Source organism: Canis lupus, chromosome 11 (assembly GCF_048164855.1).
Source record: "Canis lupus baileyi chromosome 11, mCanLup2.hap1, whole genome shotgun sequence".
Taxonomy (NCBI): domain Eukaryota; kingdom Metazoa; phylum Chordata; class Mammalia; order Carnivora; family Canidae; genus Canis; species Canis lupus.
In genome coordinates, this window is record NC_132848.1 from 38,296,868 (window position 1) to 38,320,284 (window position 23,417).

The window sequence follows — 23,417 nt, forward strand, 5'->3', positions numbered from 1 at the left end:
GGCATATATATTGAGGATTGTTAAGTCCTCTTGTTGAATAGATCCTTTAAGTATGATATAGTGTCCCTCTTCATCTCTCACTACAGTCTTCGGGGTAAATTTTAGTTTATCTGATATAAGGATGGCTACCCCTGCTTTCCTTTGAGGACCATTCGAATGGTAAATGGTTCTCCAACCTTTTATTTTCAGGCTGTAGGTGTCCTTCTGTCTAAAATGAGTCTCTTGTAGACAGCAAATAGATGGGTCCTGCTTTTTTATCCAGTCTGAAACCCTGCGTCTTTTGATGGGGTCATTAAACCCGTTCACATTCAGAGTTACTATTGAGAGATATGAGTTTAGTGTCATCATGGTATCTATTCAGTCCTTGTTTTTGTGGACTGTTCCACTGAACTTCTTCTTAAAGGGGAATTTTAAGAGTCCCCCTTAAAATTTCTTGCAGAGCTGGTTTGGAGGTCACATATTCTTTTAGTTGCTGCCTGTCTTGGAAGCTCTTTATCTCTCCTTCCATTTTGAATGAGAGCCTTGCTGGATAAAGTATTCTTGGTTGCATGTTCTTCTCATTTAGGACCCTGAATATATCCTGCCAGCCCTTTCTGGCCTGCCAGGTCTCTGTGGAGAGGTCTGCTGTTACCCTAATACTCCTCCCCATAAAAGTCAGGGATTTCTTGTCTCTTGCTGCCTTAAGGATCTTCTCTTTATCTTTGGAATTTGCAAGCTTCACTATTAAATGTCGAGGTGTTGAACGGTTTTTATTGATTTTAGGGGGGGATCTCTCTATTTCCTGGATCTGAATGCCTGTTTCCCTTCCCAGATTAGGAAAGTTTTCAGCTAGAATTTGTTCAAATACATATTCTGGCCCTCTGTCCCTTTCGGCACCCTCGGGAACACCAATTAAATGTAGGTTTTTCTTTCTCAGGCTGTCGTTTATTTCCCTTAATCATCTTCATGGTCTTTTAATTGTTTGTCTCTTTTTTCCTCAGTTTCCCTCTTTGCTATCAACTTGTCTTCTATGTCACTCACTTGTTCTTCCACCTCATTAACCCTCGTCGTTAGGACTTCTAGTTTGGATTGCATCTCATTCTATTGATTTTTAATTTCTGTCTGATTAGCTCTAAATTCTGCAGTCATGAAGTCTCTTGAGTCCTTTATGCTTTTTTCTAGAGCCACCAGCAGCTGTAAAATAGTGCTTCTGAATTGGCTTTCTGACATTGAATTGTAATCCAGATTTTGTAACTCTGTGGGCGAGAGGAGTGTTTCTGATTCTTTCTTTTGAGGTGAGGTTTTCCTTCTAGTCATTTTGCTCAGTGCAGAGTGGCCAAAAGCAAGTTGTATTGGGAAAAGGAGAAAAAGAGAGGAGAGAAAGAAGGAAAGAAAAGAGAAAGAGAAAAAAAGGAAGAAAAAAAACGAAAAAAAAAGAAGAAAAAGAGAAAGAAAAAGAAAGAAAGGAGAAAAAAGGGGGGTGGGGGAAGGAAACAAATCAAAAAGCAAAAAAAAAAAAAAGAACCACGGGGGAGTATTTTCTGATTCTGTGTACTTTAAGTCCCTTGACTTCTCCTGGAAGTTGTCCGTCTAGCTGGTCTTCTGGGGGAGGGGCCTGTTGTGCTGATTTTCAGGTGTTAGCACTTGGGGGAGCTGCTGTGCCCCTGCCTGGTGCAGGGCTCAGTGGGGGTTGTTTACCCCGTGAGGCCCCAGGAGGAACAGCCCCAGTGGTGGGGCCAGCCCTGGAGCCCTGGAGTCAGCCCCCGCAGGAACTCCGGAGCTCTCCGTCTGCAGGGCCTGGAGGCTCCGGGGCGGGGCCGCTGATCTGCTCAGCTCGGGGCAGGAGCGTCCTTGCTGTCCTGGGCCCTCCGGGCCTCTGCCTGTCCCGGGGGAGGCCGGATCCTGGGCTGTGTCCGGCGCCCTTGGTCCGGGGCCTGCGCTGTTGGATTTGCGCTCCCGCCCGCAGCCCCCTCCGCGGAGCCGCCGCCCGAGCCCCCCTCGAGCTGCTCCGGGTCCCGCCGTGCGCGCTGCAGCCCTTAGGGAGCTCGGCGCACTCTCCTGGGCGCGCAGGTGTTTGTTAGTGTCCCAGGGAGCCTGAGGGCATCCCCGCCCTCCTGGGTCCTGCTCCAACTCCCTGCGAGCCCCTTTCCGCCCGGGCAGGTTGGTGCAGCTCCTGCTTCTCCGGGACGGGGCTCTCCTGTCCTGGGGACACTCGCCCCGGCCTCAGCCCGGCTCCTCGCGGGGCCCCTCCCCCTTGGAGGCCTTTGTTTCTTTATTTCTTTTTTCCCCGTCTTCCTACCTTGATAGAAGCGCAAACTCTTCTCACTGTAGCATTCCAGGTGTTCTCTCTTTAATTCTCAGGCCGAATTCATAGATTTTCAGGATAATTTGAAGGTTTTCTAGTAATTTGGTGGAGACAGGTGATTTGGGGACCCTACTCTTCCGCCATCTTTCCCCTCCTCCCCTTTCTTTAAATTAAAATATTTTTATGGCATTTCATGTGATGGCACAATAATATATCATATAATTGGCACCATTCTAAGAACCTCACATTTTTAAAACTTAAAAAAATATTCTATTTATTCATTTGAGAGAGAGAGAGAGAGAGAGAGAGAGAACAAGTAGGAGGGAGCAGCAGGCAGAGGGATAGGGAGAAGCAGACTCCCCATGGAGCAGAGAGCCCAGTGTGGGGAACATGACCTGAGCCGAAGGCAGACATTTAACCAACTGTGCCACTCAGGTACCCCTCAGATTTTTAACTATTTAATTTAGACCTTTAAATTAATGTGAGGTGGCTGCTACTACTGTTGTCACAGCACAATGACACTGAGGGACTTGAGGAGTAAATACCCTACTCTGGATCACAGCAACAGAGCCACAATTTGAACCCTAGCAGGATGCATCCCTAGTGCAGGCTTTTAAACACCAGTACAGCATGTTTTAAGTCCAACTTCTATAGCTTTGTTTTCTGGTGATTGTAAAGTAGCACTGGTACAACATGAGGAATATTTCAGATTGGGTCACTTTTTTTTGAGGTCAGAGCTCCAGCCTCAATATCTGGACACAAAGGGCCACAGATACTTTCTCAAAGAACAGCCTACTCCTGAGTCCCTTCCCCATATGTTCTCTGGGTCACATCTCTAAATCACTTATAATTCATCTTCTCCTTCAAAGGAATTGTTTGCTCATCTTTGTAGTCTTATACATTAAGTGTAAAGGATACTTTGATATTTCAGAGTGTGGAGCAATATCACTGTTTAAAAACTTTTCTTTTCCAGAGGAACTGAAGAATATTTTTCTAAAAAAGACCTACAAATGGCCAACAAGTACATGAAAAGATGCTCAACATCACTAATCATCAGGGGAATACAAATCAAAATCATAATAAGGTTACCTCATACCTGTTAGAATGGCTATTATCAAACAGAGAAGAAATAGCAAGTGCTGGCAAGTATGTTAAAAAAAAGGAACTTGTGTACTGTTGGTGTGAATGTAAATTGGCGCAGCCACTGTGGAAGACAATATAGTTTCCTCAAAACATTAAAAATAGAACTACCTTATGATTTAGTAATTCCACTTCTGGGTATATATCCAAATAAAATGAAAAAAGAATATTGAAGAGACATCTCTATTCCATGTTTTTTTGTAGCATTATTCACAATAGCCATGACCTGGAAATGACCAAAGTGTCCATCAACAGATGAATGGATAAAGAAGAAGGGACACACACATACACACACACACTGAAATATTATTCAGTTATGAGAAAGAAGGAAACACTGCCATTTGTGACAATATGGAATGACCTTCAGCACGTTATGCTAACTGAAATAAGTCAGATAAAGACAACTACTGCATGATTTCACATATATGTGAAATCTAAAAAACCGAACTATTAGAGAGCAGAATGGTGATTACCAAGGTCTGGAGGGTAGAGAAAATGTCAAGGGGTATAAACTTCCAAATGTAAGATGAATAATTTCTGGGTATCTAATGTACAGCACTGTGAGTATAGTTAACAATAATGTATTATGAATTTGAAAGTTGTTAAAAGAGAGTACACCTTAAATTTTCTCTCCTCCAAAACATGAGGAATATTTCAGATTGGGTCACTTTTTTAGTTATGTAGTTATGTCACATAATGGAGGTGTTAGCTAATGCTATGGTGGTAATCATTTTGAAACATGTAAGTGTATGTAGTGTGTTGACACTATATGCCTTGCACTTACATAAAGTAATATGTCAAGTATATGTCAATAAAGGTGGGAAGTAATTAAATAAAAAAGAAGTAAAAAACCGTTTCTCTTAGGAGTCAAGTGCACCTGAACTTTACTTTTGTTTTTCAAGTGGCTAACAATCTAACCCCCTTTCAAAATTAATAACATATTTCATTTTCAATATTTTAATCCATTTCATTTAAAAGACTAATAGAAGAGCTGCAAATACAATCTCTCTCCGTTTTTATAATTACTTACAGTTGGTGTTTAAAGGCAAGTGGTATATCTTCAGGCAAGGAAGTCGGGGACCAGATCTAGATATTCCTTAGAGACTTTTACCAGGCTTCACCTTTAGGCTGTTTGAGCAACTTGATCCAGGATAAAATGGCAACATGGAGGTCCATTCACCACTGATCCCACTATGGAGGCATGTGGCTACATTTTTGGCAATCGTGTAGCCTGTAGGGTTGCAATTCATTTGTCACCCTGTTTAGGGCCCTAATCAAAAAGTTTACTTTTGATAGCATTGAACACACCTAGGTATACAGAGTCAGGGTTGGGTTTCTGTTCAAAGTGCAACACAAGGTGAATTAATTCCTAACTGTGGAAGGAAATGACTGAATGAACATTCTTCCATGAAAATCAGACCACAGTGAGAGGACAGAGCACTCTCTCAAACTTGAATTACCATATGATCCAGCAATTCTACTAGTGTGTATTTATCCCAAGGAAACAAAACACTAACTCAAAAAGATATATAGACATTCATGTACACTGATTTTTGTATCATTATTTAAAATATTCAAGAGCGTTCATTGGTGGATGAATGGATAGAGAAAATGTGATTTACATATACACACTGGAAAATTATTCAGACATAGAAAAGGGAAATATTGCCATTTGTGACAACATGGATGGACCTTGAGGCTATTATGCTAAGTGAAACAAAACAGAGAAATACAAATACTATATCTTCCATGGATGGACCTTGAGGCTATTATGCTAAGTGAAACAAAACAGAGAAATACAAATACTATATCTTCCTTATATGTGGAATCTTTTAAAAAAAGTCTTTATTTATTTATTTATGAGAGACACAGAGAGAGAGGCAGAGACATAAGCAGAGGGAGAAGCAGGCTTCCCATGGGGAGCCTGATGTGGGACTTGATCCCCGGACTTGGGATAACACCCTGAGCCGAAGGCAGATGCTCAACCACTGAGCCACCCAAGTATCCCGATGTGGAATCTTAAAAAAAAGAAAAAAGAGAACTCAACAAATTCAACCCACAGATAGAACAAACTAGTGGTTGTCAGAGGTGGAGCATGTGAGATGGGCAAAATGGGTGAAGGTGGAAGTGGTCAAAAAACACAAACTTCTAGTTATAAAATAAGTAAGTCCTAGAATGTAATATACAGCATGGTGACTGTAGTTAATAATACTGTACTGCGGGGATCCCCGGGTGGCGCAGCGGTTTGGCGCTTGCCTTTGGCCCAGGGCGCGATCCTGGAGACACGGGATCGAATCCCACGTCGGGCTCCCGGTGCATGGAGCCTGCTTCTCCCTCTGCCTCTCTCTCTCTCTCTCTCTCTCTCTCTGTGTGACTATCATAAGTAAAAAAAATAATAATAATAATACTGTACTGCATATTTGAAAGTTGCTAAGAAAGTAGATCTTAAAAATTCTCAACACAAGAAACAATTTATAATTATGTGTGGTAATGGATATTAACTAGCTTTATTGTGGTGATTATTTCACAATACTATGGAATCATGTTGTACACCTGATACTAATACAATGTTGTACATCAATTATGTCTCAATTAAAACAACCAACCAAACAAACAAAAGGGCCTGTGTCCTTGTCTCAGAAGAAGTGGAAGTGGTGTTGGGCCATGCTTTCCATTGTATAGCCCTAGGCAGAGATGAACAGAGGTTCAAGCAGAGGGTGACCACCAGTGGGAGAGACATAACACAGAATTCTGGGGGGTCTGTGTCCAGGACAAGCATACACTGCTTGTTTCTCCCCCATCAAATCCACTCTCTGAGGAGGAATATAACATATCGATCTTTTTCATTTCTTTTGGGTGTATACATAAAATTGTATACATGGGGAGGGGATAATACTAAACATTCAAATAAGATAAGTGTTTAAAAACAATAAAATAATTTTAAAAATTTCAAGTATTTCCTTAAGAGAATTCAGCACTACAAGCTACATGCACTTTCTTTTTTCTTTTTTTTTTTTGCATGCACTTTCTGAGTTGTTCATATCATTGAGGCAGCTTTTCTTCTTTTAAAACATCAGGAAATGCATTATGACATATAAATAGATGCAACTGCCCTTAAGATTTCAATCTTATGGGTTTTCTTTAAATTAAAACTCAAAAAAAATAAATTAAAACTCACACAAAATAAATAAATAAATAAATTAAAACTCACAAAGTGCATAATTAATGTTTATCAAAAAGACCCTATTAAATTTGTTACTCTAGCAAGAGGTTTCCACGCTTAATACTTAGTGGCTTATTTGACCGAATTAGGTCTTTTCAGGGGGAAAAAAAGATAAGCCACCACAAAACATTTAGTTTGAAATGTATTCTAATATTTTCTTAGAAATAAAAATTTATTGAGGAAAGGGGTTATCATAAGGGAAAGAAAGCAAAAACACCAGAAAGATCAAGAATTTTCAAAGAACAAGCACCACAAAGGAAGCTTGCATTTTGTTCTATAATATTCATCAATGTATTTTTCTTACTTCAAGTAGTCTACTTCATCAAATTCTGAATCATCTTCTGAATCACTATATTCCACAGCAGTACAGCAGGACAGGATGGTGGCAACATGATTTTCAATGTGTTCATGTATAGTTCTTGTTTCATCCTGCTCTTTTACTTTTCATACTGGATACATTTTTGTATTGCTTCCAGAAATACATTCTGAGTATTACAGATTATGGACATGATTGATCAGTGACACTTTGGCTCAGAAACAGATATAACTTGCAGTGTCAGGGAGGGGAGGCATTAATGGAACATAGGGACTTGGGGCAGAGGTAGGTGATGTTGGATGCAGCCTAGAGGGAAGTTGAGCGAGAGTTCCAACTATGACAAGTGAAGATGGTCAAACACCAGGTAGAGACAGAGGGGAGGTGGTGGGTAGAGGCAACCCTTGGACTTCACCTTGTGGATTGGATGAACTAGGGCAGTCTTACATGCTGGGTTGGGTCTAACTACTGGTGGGGAAGGGGAGGGCTGTACTATGATAGGTATGATGGGGGAAGAACTCTGGGGCAATCTGAAGAGGGGCTTGTTTGTAAGCAACACCAACTGACCATGGTTAAGTTAGACACAAATATTTTATTTAAATACAGGTTAGCTCACAAAACCAAAAGAAAAGAGAAAGAACTAGGGCAAGAAGTGAAGCAGCTCTAAGAATCTAGGTAGAATACCTAAGGAAAAATCTCTCTTCAGGGCACTTCTCTCAAGTTAAGTGAGCACCAAGTAAATCCAGTGTCTGCTCATACTTAAAATTCTAAAGCTAAGTATCTGACTGGCTTAGTTTGGCTCATGTTTTTACCCTTTTTCCAGAGAAAGGTGGGGTTCTTTGATGGCTAATCCCATGAAATAGTATACACTTGAGGGCGGGAAGTTTGTCAAAGCAAAATTGAGATGGTACTAGGAGGAGGAGGAATTAGTGTTGGAAAAGTGAGAACAACAGGTGTGTATTAGGAAGGAATAAGATAAATACATAAACAGGAATAATTGAAGGGACCATGTTATAAGTACCATAGAAGAGATATAAATAAAATACTTTGAAGAGTCTGAAGAAGGAAACATACACACACACACACACACACACACACAAACGGTGGTGGCCCATCATGAAAAATTGCACAAAAGAAATCACATGTAAGTTCCTCTTTCAAAGGAAAAGAAAGAAGTCTCGTGATTAGAGGTAGTGGGACAGATAGGATTCTGATTGAGGAAACAGTCTCATTAAAGAGGAGGAGCTTGGGAGGTGTTAGGTCTGTTTGGGAGAATAGACTAATCCTGTTTGACTTGAACAGTGAGCAGCAATTTTCCAACATGTGCTCTGGGGATCCCTGGTGATCATTGAGACTCTTTACAGGGTGTGTGAGATCAAAACTGTTTTTATAATTATAAATGATGTTTGCATTTTACAGACTCATTTTCTTTAGGAGTGTACAGTGCAGTTTTCTGGAGCTATAGTATCTGTGATGATGCCATTATTTTGACAACAAATGGGGTAATGGAATGAGTATTAGGTATTCCTGTGTTTTAAACATTTCTTGGTTTTTTTTTTTATTTCTCAGCTTTAATTTCTAATATGGGAAATATTGTTAGAAATATTTCATTTATGTAATAAATGAAACCTATTTGGGGTTCTCAAAAATTTTTGAAAAATATTTTCTTTCTTTATTGGAGGGAAAGGGTGACAGAGTACAAATAGGGGGAGGAGCAGGGGGAGAGAGACAAGTGGGCTCCCCTGCTGAGCAGGGACCCTGATGCAGGGGGCTCAATCCCAGGACCCTGAGATGATGACCTGAGCCCAAGGCAGATGCTTAACCGATTAAGCCATCCAGGCACCCCTCAATAGTTGTTTAATATTTAAATTCAATTTGATTAACATATAATGTGTTGTTAATTTCAGGGGTAGAATTTAGTGATTCATCAGTTGCATATAACACCCCATACTACATCAAGTGTCTTCCTTAATGCCCACCACCCAATTATCCCATCTCCCATCCCCTTCCCCTCCAGCAACCCTCAGTTTATTCCTTATTCTTAAGAGTCTCTTATGGTTTGCCTTCCTCTCTGTGTTTATCTTGTTTTATTTTCCCTTCCCTTCCCCTATGTTCATCTAGTTTGTTTCTTAAACTCCACATATGGGTGAAATCATATGGCATTTGTCTTTCTCTGACTGACTTATTTTCCTTAGGATAATACACTCTAGTTCCATCCATGTCACTGCAAATGGCAAGATTTCATTCTTTCTGATGGCTAATATTCCATTGCCTGTGTATACCACATGTTCTTTATCCATTCATCTGTGCATGGACTTCTGGGCTCTTTCCATAGTTTGGCTATTGTGGACATTGCTGCTATAAACATCAGGGTGCATGTCGTGCCCCTTTGAATCACTATTTTTGTTTCCTTTGGATCAATACCTAGTAGTGAAATTACTGGGTCCTAGGGTAGTTCTATTTTTAACTTTTTCAGAAACCTCCATACTGTTTTCCAGGGTGGCTGCACCAGTTTGCATTCCCACCGAACAGTGTAAGAGGGTTACTCTTTTTCTACATCCTCGCCAACATCTTGTATTTTTTGAGTTGTTAATTTTAGGCATTCTGACCAGTTTGAGGTGGTATCTTATTGTGGTTCTGATTTGTATTTTCCTGATGATGAATGATGTTGAGCATTTTTTCATGTGCCTGTTGGCCATTTATATGTCTTCTTTGGAGAAATGTCTGTTCCTGTCTTCTACCCATTTCTTGGCTGGATTTTTTTGTTGTTCGGATGGTTAGTTTCTAAGTTCTTTATAGATTTTGGACACTAGCTTTATCTGATATGATTTTTGCAAAATCTTCTCCCATTCTGTAGGCTGCCATTTAGTTTTGTTGATTGTTTCCTTTGCTGTGCAAAGATTTATATCCTAATGAAGTCCCAACAATTCATTTTGTTTTTGTTTCCCTTGTCTTTGGAAACATGTCTAGCAAAAAAAATTGCTGTGGCCCAGGACTAAGAGGTTGTTGCCTGTGTTTTCCTCTAGGATTTTGATGGATTCCTGTCTCACAGGTCTTTCATTCATTTTCAGTTTATCTTTGTGTATAGTGTAAAAGACAATGGTCCACTTTCATTCTTCTGTGTGTAGTTGGTACCATTTTCCTGACACCATTTGTTGTAGAGACTGTCTTTTTTCCATTGGATTTCTTTCATAAATGTTCTATAGTTTTCAGAGTATAGATCTTTTGCCTCTTTGATTAGGTTTATTCCTAGGTATCATATAGTTTTTGGTGCAATTATAAATGGGATTGCTTCTTTGATTTCTCTTTCTTCTGTATCATTTTTAGTGTATTGGAATGCAACTGAGGTCTGTGTGCTGATTCTATAGTCTGTGACATTGCTGAATTCCTGTATGAGTTGTAACAATTTTTGGGTGGAGACTTTGGGTTTTCTGTGTGTGTGTGTTTTAAGATTTTATTTATTTATTTGGCAGAGAGAGAGAGAGAGAGAGAGAGAGAACAAGTAGGTAGTGGCAGGCAAAGGGCGAGGGAGAAGCCCTGATGTGGGACTTGATCCCATGATCCTAGGATCATGATGTAAGCCAAAAGCAGATGCTTAACTGACTGAGCCACCCAGGCACTGTTGGGTTTTCTACATAGAGTATTATGTCATTGTTAAGAGTGAAAGTTTGACTTCTTCTTTGCTGATCTGATTGCCTTTTATTTCTTTTTGTTGTCTGATTTCTGAGGCTAGGACTTCCAGTACTGTATAAGCAGCAGTGGTGAGAGTGGACATCCTTGCCATGTTCCTGACCTTAGGGAAAAGGTTCTCAGTTTTTCTCCATTGAAGATATTAGCTGTGGGTCTTTCATATATTGCCTTTATGATATTAAGGAATGTTCCCTAAATCCCTACACTGTGGATGGTTTTTATCCAGAAAGAATGCTGTATTTTGTCAAATGCATTTCTACATCTATTGAGAGAATCATATGGTTCTAATCCTTTCTTTTATTAATGTGGTTTAGCGTATTGGTTGATTTGTGGATGTTGAACCATCCCTGTAGCCCAGGAATAAATCCCACTTGGTCGTGGTGAACAATCCTTTTAATGTACTGTTGGATATGATTAGCTAGAATCTTGTTGAAAATTTTTGTATCCATATTCATCAGGAATATTGGTCTGTAATTCTCATTTTTAGAGGAGTCTCTGGTTTTGGGAATCAAAGTAATGCCAAGCTCCTTTAGATGTAAAGTTAGGTGTAATGTGGGAACCACTGGTATAGACCAAATGAATAGAGACATGGAAATATGCTGTGGTGGCTTTTTTAGTAAGGTGAGACTTTTCTTGCTTCTTGAGGAAGGCCTGTAGTGCTATATACTCCCCTCTTAGGAACACATTTGCTGTATCCCAAAGGTTTTGAACTGTTGTGTTTTCATTTTCATTTGTTTCCACATATTTTAAAAAAATGTTCTTTAATTTCCTGGCTGACTCATTTAATCTTTAGCAGGATATTCTTCAGCTTCTGTGTATTTATGGCCCTTCCCTTTTTCTTGTGGTTAACTTCAAGTTTCATAGCCCTGTGGTCTGAAAATATGCATGGTATGATGTCAATCATGTTGTAGTGGTTGAGGACTGAGCTGTGACCCAGTATACGATCTATCCTGGAGAATGTTCCATATACACATGAAAAAATGTGTATTCTGGGGGTGCCTTGGTGGTTCAATTGGTTAAGTGTCTGTCTTCAGTTCAGGTCATGAACTCGGGGTTCTGGGATGAAGCCTGGCATCAGGCTTCCTGCTCAGCAAGGAGGCTGCTTCTCTCTCTTTCTCCCTCTGCCCCTACCCACTGCTTGTTCTCTCTCCCTCTCTCCCTCTCTCTCTCTCTCTCTCTAAAATAAATAAGTAAAATTAAAAAAAAAAAAAGAATGTGAGGACACCTGGGTAGCTCAGCGGTTGAGCACCTGCCTCTGGCTCAGGGTGTGATCCCGTGGTCTCAGGATCAAGTCTCACATCGGGCTCCTTGCCTGGAGCCTGCTTCTCCCTCTGCCTACGTCTCTGCCTTTCTCTCTCTGTGTCTTTCATGAATAAATGAATAAAATCTTTTTTAAAAAAAGAATGTGTATTTTGCTGCTTTAGAATGAAATGCTCTGAATATATCTGGTTGAGTCCATCTGGTCCAGTGTGTATTCAAAGCCCTTGTTTCCTTATTGATATTCTGCTTAGATGATCTATCTGTCCATTACTGTGAGTAGGATGTTAAAGTCCCCTACTATTATTGTATTTTGATCAATGAGTTTCTTTAAGTTTGTTATTCATTGATTTATACATTTGGCTACTGTCAAATAAGGGACATGAATATTTATAATTGTTAGATGTTCTTTTTGGACAGACTTCTTTATTATGATATAATGTCCTTCATCTCTTATTATAATCTTTGGCTTAAAATCTAGTTTGTCTGATATAAGAATGGCTACTCCAGCTTTCTTTTGATTTGCATTAGCATGATAAAGTTTCCCCACCCCCTCATTTTCAATCAGGAAGTATCTCTGGGTCTAATGAGTCTCTTGGCAGCAACATATTGATGGGTATTTTTTAAAGTCTATTTTGATACCCTATGTCTTTTGATTAGAGCATTTAGCCTATTTACATTCAGAGTAATTATTGAAAGATATGAATTTAGTGCCATTGTATTACCTGTAAAGTCGTCGTTTTTGTAGTTTGTCTCTGTTCTAGTCTTTGTTACTTTTGGTCTCTCTTTCCACTCAAAGAGTCCCCTCAATATTTCTTGCAGGGCTGGTTTAATGTTCATGAATTCCTTTAGATTTTGTCTTGGAAACTCTTTATCTCTCCTTCTATTCTGAATGGCAGCCTTGCTGGATAAAGTATTCTTGGCTGTGTATTTTTCCCATTTAGCATATTGAATATATCATGCCAATTCTTTCTGGCCTGCCAGGTCTCTATGGACAGGTTGGCTGCCAGTCTTATGTTATCTACCCCTGTAGCTTAAGGATTTCTCCAGAGCTGCTTCAAAATTTTCTCTTTATCTTTGTAATTTGCAAGTTTCACTATAATATGTTGTGGTGTTGACCTATTTTGATTTTTAAAAAATATTTTATTTATTTATTTATTTTGACAGAGGGAGAGAAAGAGAGTGAGAGAGCGCCCATGTGAGAGAGCACAAGCAGTGGGAGCAGCAAAGGGAGAAAGAGAAGCAGGTTCACCACTGAGCAGGGAGCCTGAAGTGGGTCTCAATCCCAGGACCCTGGGATCATGACCTGAGCCAAAGGCAGATGCTTAACTGACTGAGCCACCCAGGTGCTCCTATTTTTACTGATTTTGAGGAGTCTCTTGGACTTGAATGCCTGTTTCCTTGCCCAGATTAGGGAAGTTCTCATTAGGGAAGTTCTCAGCTACAATTTGTTCAAATAAGCCTTCTGCCCCCCTTTTCCCACTCTTCTTCTGGAATTCCTATAATATGGATATTATTTCGCTTTATGGAATTGCTGAGTTCCCTAAGTCTACTTTTAGATTTAATAGTTTTCTTTCCCTTTTCTTTTCAGGTTTGTTATTTTCCATAGTTTTATCTTCCATGTTACTGATTGACTGTTCTGCTTCATTTATCCTTGTTCTTATGGCTTCCACTTGGAACTGCATCTTGGATATAGCATTTTTAATTTTGGCCTGGCTAGATTTTTGTTCTTTTATCTCTACATTAACCGATTCTTTGGTGTCTTCTATGTTTTTTTCAAGCCCAGCTAGTTTTCTTATAATCATTGTTTTAAATTCTATTTCAGACATCTTACTTATATCTGTATTGATCAAATCCCTGGCAGTGTGTACTACCTCCTGTTCTTTTCTTAGGGATGACTCTCTTCATCTCATCATTTTGTCCAGGAAGGAAAAAAAGAAAGAAAAAGAAACAACAACAACAGATCCTGGGTGTGTTTTGCTCTGCTTGTTAAAAGAAACTAGATTACAAAATAAGAAAGAAAGAAACTATATATATATATAATATTATATAATAATATATATAGTTTCTATACTATATCTATATATATATATATAATATAATGAAAGGAAACAAAAATATATAACAAGTATATATAAAAAAGCTTAAAAAATAAGAGATTGAAAAAAGAAAACTGAAAAAATTTAAAAAGATGAAGAATAAAAGTGCAGAGGATGAGAGCTGAAGCTTTGCAGCCCTCTATGATCAGTAAGCTTGGTGAGTTGTTTGTGCTAGTCTTCTGGGGAGGGGCCTGTTGGGCTGGTTCTCAGGTGGTTTTGACCTAGCGGAAATGTGCCTCCAGTGTGCAGAAGCAGAGCTCAGTGTATGTGGCTTCAAATTCCACTAGGGGGCATTGTTTTGCTCCCTGGATGCTTTCAGCATTGACTGGTGGGATGAATATGGCAGATCCCTGCTTTCTAGCCCTGGAACTGAAAATTTGTGCTGCCTACTCTTCATTGAGCCCTCACAGAAGAACAATTAATTCCTCTTGTCTCCAGTTTCCACCAGGACTCTGTGTTCACCCTGGCTGTGTCTGAGCTTTTTTATCTCAAGCACAAGACTAAGTTTCAAAACTCCAAATTTTAAGGACTCATTTGGTGCAGCCTGTGCTGTTCCTCTCAGGGAGGGGAGGCATCTGGCCATGTTTTTGCCTTTTGCTGGACCCCTCCCAGGAAATTTGTTGCAGAACCATGCAGCAGTTCCCAGTTTATGGCACCACAGAGCAGAAAGTTAGCACCTGGACTCACTTTTCAGCTGGCTTCCTTGCTCCTATTCCTGGGAACAGTGCTGCACTCTGGTATCACTCCTTCTTGTGACCCTGGAGATCCTCCAACCACATTGTCACACCTGGGATTCCACCCCACTTCCCTACCTGAGCACCTTTAAGCCAGGCATGTCTCCCATTGTAGCAGACTTCTAGAAGTTCCAATTTTGCACTCCACTGCTTATAATATTTTGCAGTACCTCTTTAAGCAGACTCCTTCCCTTCATATCCTTAGATATATCACCCCGGAGTCAAGTTTCCACATCTCCTACCTTCCAAAAGGTGGTTGTTTTTCTACTTGTAGATTTGCAGTATTTATTTTCTCAGACCTCCAATTGATGTCTCAGGTATTCAGAATGATTTGATAACTATCTAGTTGTATTCAAGAGACCAAACTTAGGGTCCCCATATTCCTCCACCATCATAACTCCTGCACACCTGGAATTGAGTTCTCCATAATTTTTAAGAGTGTGTAGGGATCCTGAAATCAGAAAATGTGGGAAACACGATGTTGACCAAATGTGTAGAGAAATGGAAATATGCTATTGTGGCTTTTTAAGTTTCTTATGACAGAGAATGTGTGGTTACTTTGGTAGTCAATGGATTACTGCTGAAAGGTTTTGAGCAGGAAAATGGCACACTTGGAGCTGCTTTTTAAGAATAACATGAAGTAGACTATAAAATGATTTGGAGAAGGGTGCTTTGGTGGCTCAACTGGTTAAGCATCTTCCTTCAGCTCAGGTCATGATCCCATGGTCCTGGGATTGAGTCCCATGTTGGGCTTCCTGCCCAGCAGGAAGCTTGCTTCTTCCTCTCCTCCCCACTTGCACTCTTTGTCGCTATCTCTGTCTACCTCTCTCAAAATCTTAAAAAAAAAAATGGTTTGGAGAAAGTAAAGGGCTGGAATTACAAGACTGCTCTAAGAATCCAGGCAAATGTACGTGAACTGAAATCTTTATGTCTTCCCCGAAAGAGGCCCTCGTATCCTATACCTGCAGGGCTAAGATGCTGAAAACCAAACCCACGATCTCATCTTGCAAGTTGCTGGATTACAATGCAATGCAATGCAATGCAATCATTACAATGCAAACTGAATACCCAGCTTCATAGGCTATCTACTGTTAAAGTGAGGGTATTGACTAGGAAGGAATGGAACTCTGAAAGTTGGAAAGCGGTTGTGTGGGAGGACCCTGGTAGAGTTGGAGACTTTGAGCCCTTAAATTCTGATGACTCTTCTTTCCCAGTAGAATAGCCTCTCTACTTCTGTTTGAGGGATTGGACCTTGCATTGCCTAAGGAAACTGCATTGGCATCCCCTGAGGCAGTTGCCTTGCGAAATACTATTCTCCTTAGGACCCACTCTAGCTCCCTCTGTGCTTCTAGACCTTTGACTAGACTTAAGTTCCAGCAGGCCCTTAAAGTGAGGTGTGACCCATGAGGAGGTGCATTACACTCTCTAAGAACTACTTGAATGTAAGGCTAAGGAGTAATGGTGGAAGGAGAATAAAGTTTAATTAAGCCAAATTCATACACGAGGGCCCACTAAGCAGAGATTTTACATTTACTGCTGCAACTCTAGGGGTTAGGGAGGGCTGCATCTGTCTGGTTGGTTGCCTGAAGCATGACCCAAGAGGTAGACCGCTCTGGGAGAACAGGAAATGCTGGACCTGCATTGGTGGAATATAGAGGAAGACATTTGAAGACTTAGGGAGGACTGAAATGTTAGGGTGGATTTGTCACTTAGGACCTATTCAGTCACACTGGGAGGGTCCAGAAGGCATCCTGTTTACCATAAATGCGAGGAATAAATTTATGAGAAGAGCCCTGGCATCAGAGCTCAGTGACTGTAGATTCCATGTCATTGTGGAAACTGTAGACAGTGAACTAGGGAGCCTAATGCAAGGGGAGTAGTTGGATTCTGGGGTGGTGAGGCCAAGTGGTGGCACTCAACCAGAGACAAGGTGAATGTGGTTGTTACCAATCTATCTATCACAGTAACTAACTCAGGAAACAAAAGGGTGAGCCTGGTCCAGTCATTGCAAAATATCTTTGTCAATGTCTGAAGAAAGTGTGATAAGAAATAAGCATAATGGGTTTCAGTTAGAGATGAGTTAAGCTGTCTTCTCCATTTCCAGTTTTAACCGTTGGTGTCTACAGTTGAGCAAGAAGGCTCACTGACACAATTACCATAAAGGAGAGCTGAGTGCTTAGAATACTCTGACATGTACAGACCAAATGGCATTAGCTAGTTGATTGTGGTATCTCTAGAAGTGAAATGAACAGGTGGCCTGTTAAATTCTCACTTGAACTTTATAAGCAGAAAAGTTCTAGATCAAATAAACAAAGTCTAACCTCACTCATCAGAACAGAAAGTTAAGGTTCCTCAGTCAATTCAGAGACATGTGTCAGTTTGGAGACCTGGAATCACAGAGTGAAGGAAGGCCAGGTTCTCTTGAGGAGGGACTCTGATAAACTATCAAACATATACCATTACTCTTTCTCCAGCCTTCCCGAAAGGGACCTATAGCCACTTATTTATCAAGGTAATGATGCATTGGAGAAAAGGAAATAATCAGATCTGTTAGGGACTACTAGACACTGTCCCTGAATTGACACTGATTCCAGGAGACCCTGAATATTACCATGGTCCTCCAGTCAGAGTAGGGGCTTATAGAAGTTAGTTGTTTGACAGAGTTCTGTCTCACATCAGTTCTGTGGGTCCTCACACCCATACTGTGATTATTTCCCTCAGTTCTGGTATGCCTAATAGGCATCCTCAGCAGCTGGCAGAATTCATCCTCATGTTCATTCCCTGACTTGTGGAGTGAGGGCTGTTGTGGAAAAGGCCAAGTGGAAGTCACTAGAACTACCTCCACCCAGGAAAATAGTAAACCTAAAGCAATATCACATTCATGGAGACATTGCAGAGATTAATGCTATCTTCAAGGACTAGAAGGATTATTCCCCCCAGGTCCCCAGTCAACTCTCCTATTTGGCTGGTGCTGAAGACAGCTGGAGCTTAGAGCATGATGGTGGATTTAACCAGGTATTAATTCTAATTGTAGCTGCTGTACCAGGTGTTGTGGTTTCCTTACTTGAGCAAATTAACACAGTGCCTGGTACCTGTGTATGTGGCTATTGACCATGCAAATACTTTTATCTCCATATTTTATCTTCATAAAAACTACCAGAACATTTGCTTTCAGCTGGCAAGGCTGGCAGTACACCTGCACTGTCCTACTTCTGGGGGATATCAGCTCTCCAGCCCTATGTCATATTTAGTCTACAGGGACCTTGACCACCTTTCCCTTCCACAAGACATCACACTGATCAGTTACATTGGTGATATTATGCTGATTGGACTATTGAGCAAGAACAGCCACTCCTCTAGACATATTGGTAAGACACTTGCATGTCAGAGGGTGGGAAATAAATCCAATAAAAATTCAGTAGCCAGGACGCCTGGGTGGCTCAGCAGTTGCGCATCTGCCTTTGGCTCAGGGTGTGATCCTGGGTCAGGGGATCGAGTCCCGCATTGGGCTCCCTGTGAGGAGCCTGCTTCTCCCCCTGCCTGTATCTCTGCCTCTCTCTCTCAGTCTGTGTCTCTCATGAATGAATAAATAAAATCTTTAAAAAAATTCAGTAGCTTTCTCCTGCTGTGAAATTTCTTTCTTTCTTTTTTTTTTTCAATTTTTTTTCTGCTGTGAAATTTCTAGAACCCAGTGGTGCAGAGCATGTCGAGAATTCCTTCTAAGGTGAAGGATAAGTTGTTGCCTCTGGACCTTCCCACAACCAAAAAAAAAAAAAAAAAAGATGCCTGTGTGCCTCCTTGGATTTGTAGGCAACATATTGCCCATTTGGATGTGCTATTCCAGCCCACTTACTGAGTGACCTGATGAAGCTGCTAGTTCTGAGTGGGGCCCAGGATAAGAGAAGACCCTGAGTTACAGGTCCAGGCTGCTGTGCAAGCTGCTCTGCCATTTGGGCCATGTGATCTGACAGATCCAATGGTGTTTGGAGTGGTAGCGGCAGAAAAGGATGCTTTGGAGCATTTGATGGGCTCCTATAGGTGAATTGTAGGCGTTCGGATTTTGGAGTAAAGACAATTAATCTCTTCAAATAATCACTCATCTCTTTTTCTTTTGCCTTAGAGGGGGTGGGGAGGGGCAGAAGGAAAGCGAGGAGAATCTTAATAAGCAGGCTCTACACCCAGCATGGAGCCTGAATTGGGTCAATACTTGAGAGACTGGTAATGGTGGGAAAGCAAAAGTTGCTTTATTCAGGAAGCTGGCAACTTGGGAAGCTGGTAGACTAACATTCCAAAGACCGTCCTCCCTGTGTAGGGGAACCAGTGGAAAGTGTGAGAAATGGGGGAGGGGGCTACATGCAGGAGAAGCTGATGCTCAGCAGCTAATCATTCGTGCTTGCAAGGCTTCCAGATTCCTCTGCTCTGCTAATAATCAAGGCTTCCAGGTGTCTATCAGTAAAGCATATCCCATGCAGCTCAACGAGCTGTGTCCTGGCAAGGCAGTCTGGACTCCTCCCCTTGTACAGAGATTCAAGACTCCCAGGTGTCTCTTACTAAGAACCCTGTGGTCATGGTGGCTGTTTTCAAGTGTGGTCAGGCCTTATCTTCTGGATATTCTGGTCCTTTGTTCCTCAAGGCCACGGGTCTGAAGGATCTCAAGGGAGGTAGGATAGTTCTGCTACAAACTATGGGGTTTAGGTCAGCAAGCAAGGACTGCATAGCTTGAAGCAAGGTAATGCTTAAGACTGGTTTGGAGTGCTGTTACAATATGATTCGCCTTCCTTGGATGCACTGCTTCTGCCAAAACTATTATCCATGAACTTATAGAATGCTTTCTGCATCACCAAGGTATTCCACACAGCATTGCTTCTGATCAAGGGGATCATTTCATGGCAAGTGAAGTGAATCTATTCACTGGTCTTACCATTCCTACCATCCTGAAGCAGCTGTCTTGATGGAACTGTGGAATAGCCTTCTGAAGATTCAGTTACAGTGCTAACTGGGTGGCCACATCTTGCAAGGCTGGGGCAAGGTCCCTCAGGAGGCTGTGCATTCTCTGAATCAGCACTCAGCAGATGCTGCTGTTTCTTCCATAGCCAGGATTCATGGGTCCTAGAATCAGAGGGTGGGAATGGGAATAATGGCACTACGGGATGTTATACCTAGAGACCCACTAGCAAAGTTTTGCTTCCTGTTCCTGTAAGTTTATGATCTACGGGTCTAGAGGCCTCAGTCTCAATAGGTGGGATGATTCCACCAGGAGACTCAAAAATGATACCATTGAACTAGAAGTTAAGATTACTTACAGGCTGTATTGGGCTTTTCATGCCTCTGAGTCAACAGGTAAAGAAAGTAGTTGCTTTGCTACTACTCCACAACAGAGGTGAGGAAGAGTCTAGAACATGGCACTTCCCTTAGAACACCTCTTACTGTTACTATGTCCTGTGATTAAGGCCTTTGAAAAACTGCAGCAATATAATCCAGAAGTACTACTAATGGACCAGAACCTTCAGGAATGGAGGTTTGGGTCACCCCACCAGGAAAAGAACCACAACCTGTTGAGCCTGCAGAAGGCAAAGAGAATATGGAGTCGAAGAAGGTAGTTAGGAATACCAGCCATGACCACATTGCCAGTTACAGAAATGAAGATGGTAACTGTCATAAGAATTTCCTCCTTATTTTGTTATGAATATATTTGTGTTTATGTACACATATCATGTTTATATTTTCCGTCTCTCATCCCCTTATTCGTAATATAAGCTGTATTGACACCATGATATTTAAGTATTAAATTTATTTCATAACATCTTGGTATTTAAATTATTGGATAGGAGTTTTTGAAGGGAGCAGAATATATTCAAATTTGAATTTCACATTCACAGACGCTAGACCAGAAGGAGCCTTAGATGATTCTCTTGTTTCCACCTCCAACCCAAATGGAAGCATGTCATCTTCAGGCTCTCTCTTGTGATGAATCTCAGCTCCTAATAAATATTTGGGGGGCTCAGTGGTTTCGCACCACCTTCAGCCCAGGGCGTGATCCTGGAGACCCAGGATCGAGTCCCACGTCGGGCTCCCTGCATGGAGCCTGCTTCTGCCTCTGCCTGTGTCTTTGCCTCTCTCTGTGTGTGTCTCTCATGAATAAATAAATAAAATTAAAAAAAGAAATATTTGTACAGGGATTAGTTGACAGACTAATGTGTAAGCATGCTCTCTTGAGTGTGAGCGAGAAACATGAGTCAGGTGCCTGAGAAATGGAGGACTTCCACTTCCGTCAACATTTATGACACTATTTCGGAAACAAAGCTGAAATCCAAGGTCTTTTATCACCTCAAGGCTCGCTGTATGAAGCTTTGTGTGCAGACTGCTTTATGATTTCAAAGTATAAATTTGAAATTTAGACCCTCTTTGACATAACTGCACACCAGCCTGAAGGTTGTTTGTAAAGGAAAATCTTTGGGAGACGGGAACATCTTGCTGGGGTTGATGTGCCAGGCAAACCCTATAGTGAAATCTCGTGGCATGCAGACATTAACAAACGCCCATGCAATCAAATACACTTTAAAACGGTTTCAAATTTTTTCTCTGTAACTCTATCTACCATCTATGTATGTACGTATCTCAATAAGAGGTTTCATTATAAAATTCAATGTGAAGGGGGAAAGTTGAAAAGTTTAAAATTTTTCAGCTTTCTCTCAGAAATTAAGTATTTAATAAGTCTTTAATATGTCCAGAAACTAAAGCGGTATTTTGTCCCTTTAGTTTAGGTGGTGCTCATCCATTTAGGAATTTTGCCATCATCAGACAAATCCTTTCTACTGCTCACTTTCCCTACCCCTCCCGTCCCCTCTCCCTGTTCCTCCAGGCCATCTTCTCTGGCAGCCTTGTCTCAGTCCCCCATTTCAGACTTAACTCTTGACTCTGTCCCCCTGATCACAGTAGGACTTGTATAGTATCTCCCGGGACCCCCTACCCTCTGCCCCATGGAAGGGGACTAGGGTGTGTGCTTAGGTTCCAGGAGGTTCCCACCTGAGTGGCCACACATAATGTGTCAGGGAGCAGCATGTGGGGGAAAAAGAAGAGGGACTTTCACCTGCAGTTGAAGACACTGCCAGCTTGGGTGGCAAAGGCCAAGGCAGGGTTCATAACGCTGAGCTGGCACACCAATCCCACATGTACTGCCACTGGATCCTTCCTCACACTTATCAGCCCCTGTCCTCACCCTGTGTCCCCCCCCCCCCCCCCCGACTACCCAGTTCCCAGCTTCAGAATGAAGTGTTCTAATTATGTAGAGCTCAAGGTTCTTGGTGACACTGCCCCAGTGGTGTGCTTTTCATTCAGTGGTGGGCTCCTCTTCACTGAAGTTCTCTGGAAATGGAGCAGTGCTCCTGGTGCCCTGCCCAGATTCCCTTGGACTGGCACCACCAGCCTCTGCCTCAGGCTCCAGCTGTGTGTGTCCTTCCTATAGGCCTGGGCCTGCTTCAGAGAAGGAAGTCTGCCCTTGGGCACTGGGGTGGCTTTCCCCAGAAGCTCTCAGAACACAGGAATCTGGGAGCTGACATATCTCAGGGCAGCCACAGGGAAGGACTGAGGGTAGGAAATGAAAGCCCAGCTCCCTGCCCTGCCTCTGGGAGGGGCTCTCCTGGAGCCCCTGAGAATGAGGCTGGGACTGTGCAGACTCCCTCCCCATCTTCCTTCCCCACTCTCTACCACTCTCTAATGATCCTCTCCTAGAAACACTTTTGAAATAAGTTACTCGCACAGGAATCCTCATTCCAGGGTCTGCTTTTGGAAACCAACCATAAACAGGGGATACCACAGGCTTCTGGAGAGCCCTGAGAATGCTCTGCCTTGCAAGGCAACCTGTGGTCAATTGTAGCAGGAAATTGCAGCTTTCTGCTGCTTCTGGAAGCAAGGTGGTAACCTGACCACCCATCTTCCTGGGACCTGCGGGGGCAGTGTTGGGACATGTTTTGTGCTGGTGTCCTGGGCTCAGAGCACAGGGTGCCGGGAAGGACACATGAGCTTACTGTTGGGTGTCACAGCCAACCCTGTGCACAGAACCTCGTATGGGGAGCTTGTCCAGCCCAGCTTTCTGCATATCCCCACTCTTCCCTGCTCCACACTGCTGATCCTGGTGGTGGTCAGGGATTCTCCACCTTCCTGGAGCTCAGGAAGGAGCTAGTGGCCTCCTGGTTAAGGCCATGATGGACTGTGGAGTTTTGAGCACGGTGTGGACTTAAACTCTAGCCAGTCAGTCCAGCTTTTTCTGCTAAACTTTGGACTTTAATGTGACCCCCCCCTCCCCCGCCATGGCTACTCCTGGGAAACTGGTTAGCCACAAGACCCTGGTAGTGCAGGGGTTCACTGGGGTGACCTAATGCATGGAGAGCTATCCATTAGCCACTCTTCTGGCTGGGGACTCTATTCCTGCTACTGCCTGAAATCTGTACTCTGTACTTTAGAATCCTTGCTAGCCTGGTCCATGCCCACCATGGGTCCTGACTCTGCCCATCTGCCTGCTTCTAGAACCTGCAACATGTGTACTGCTTCTCAGAGGGACATCCAGATAGGGTTGGCAGAGCAGACCCCACCTCAGGACCGGGCATCCCTACTGACCTGAGCCCTCCTTGGACTTACATGGCTGGAAGTACTACCCTCACAAGTCTCAAATGGAGGT

The 23,417-nt window shown here is 42.1% G+C and overlaps 1 protein-coding gene and 1 long non-coding RNA gene across 7 annotated transcripts in view; one reads left to right on the top strand and one right to left on the bottom strand.

Annotated features, from left to right (window-relative positions):
- The window catches only part of SULT1C2 (sulfotransferase family 1C member 2), a 29,216-nt gene extending 24,541 nt beyond the window's left edge, over positions 1–4,675 (bottom strand). The window contains exon 1 of one of the 2 annotated variants that reach the window (XM_072844351.1): positions 4,455–4,675. The gene's annotated coding sequence lies outside the window, so the exon portion shown is untranslated. The remainder of the gene's footprint in view (positions 1–4,454) is intronic. The other variant, XM_072844352.1, reaches the window with a different exon arrangement.
- LOC140643019 (uncharacterized) overlaps positions 1–6,049 on the top strand; it is a 160,604-nt gene extending 154,555 nt beyond the window's left edge. For 4 of the 5 annotated variants that reach the window (XR_012039396.1, XR_012039401.1, XR_012039400.1 and 1 more), the window contains one exon: positions 3,258–6,048. This is a non-coding gene — a long non-coding RNA (uncharacterized lncRNA). Of the gene's footprint in view, positions 1–3,257 lie in introns of all 5 variants that reach the window. The other variant, XR_012039403.1, reaches the window with a different exon arrangement.
- Positions 6,050–23,417: the final 17,368 nt, after the last annotated feature.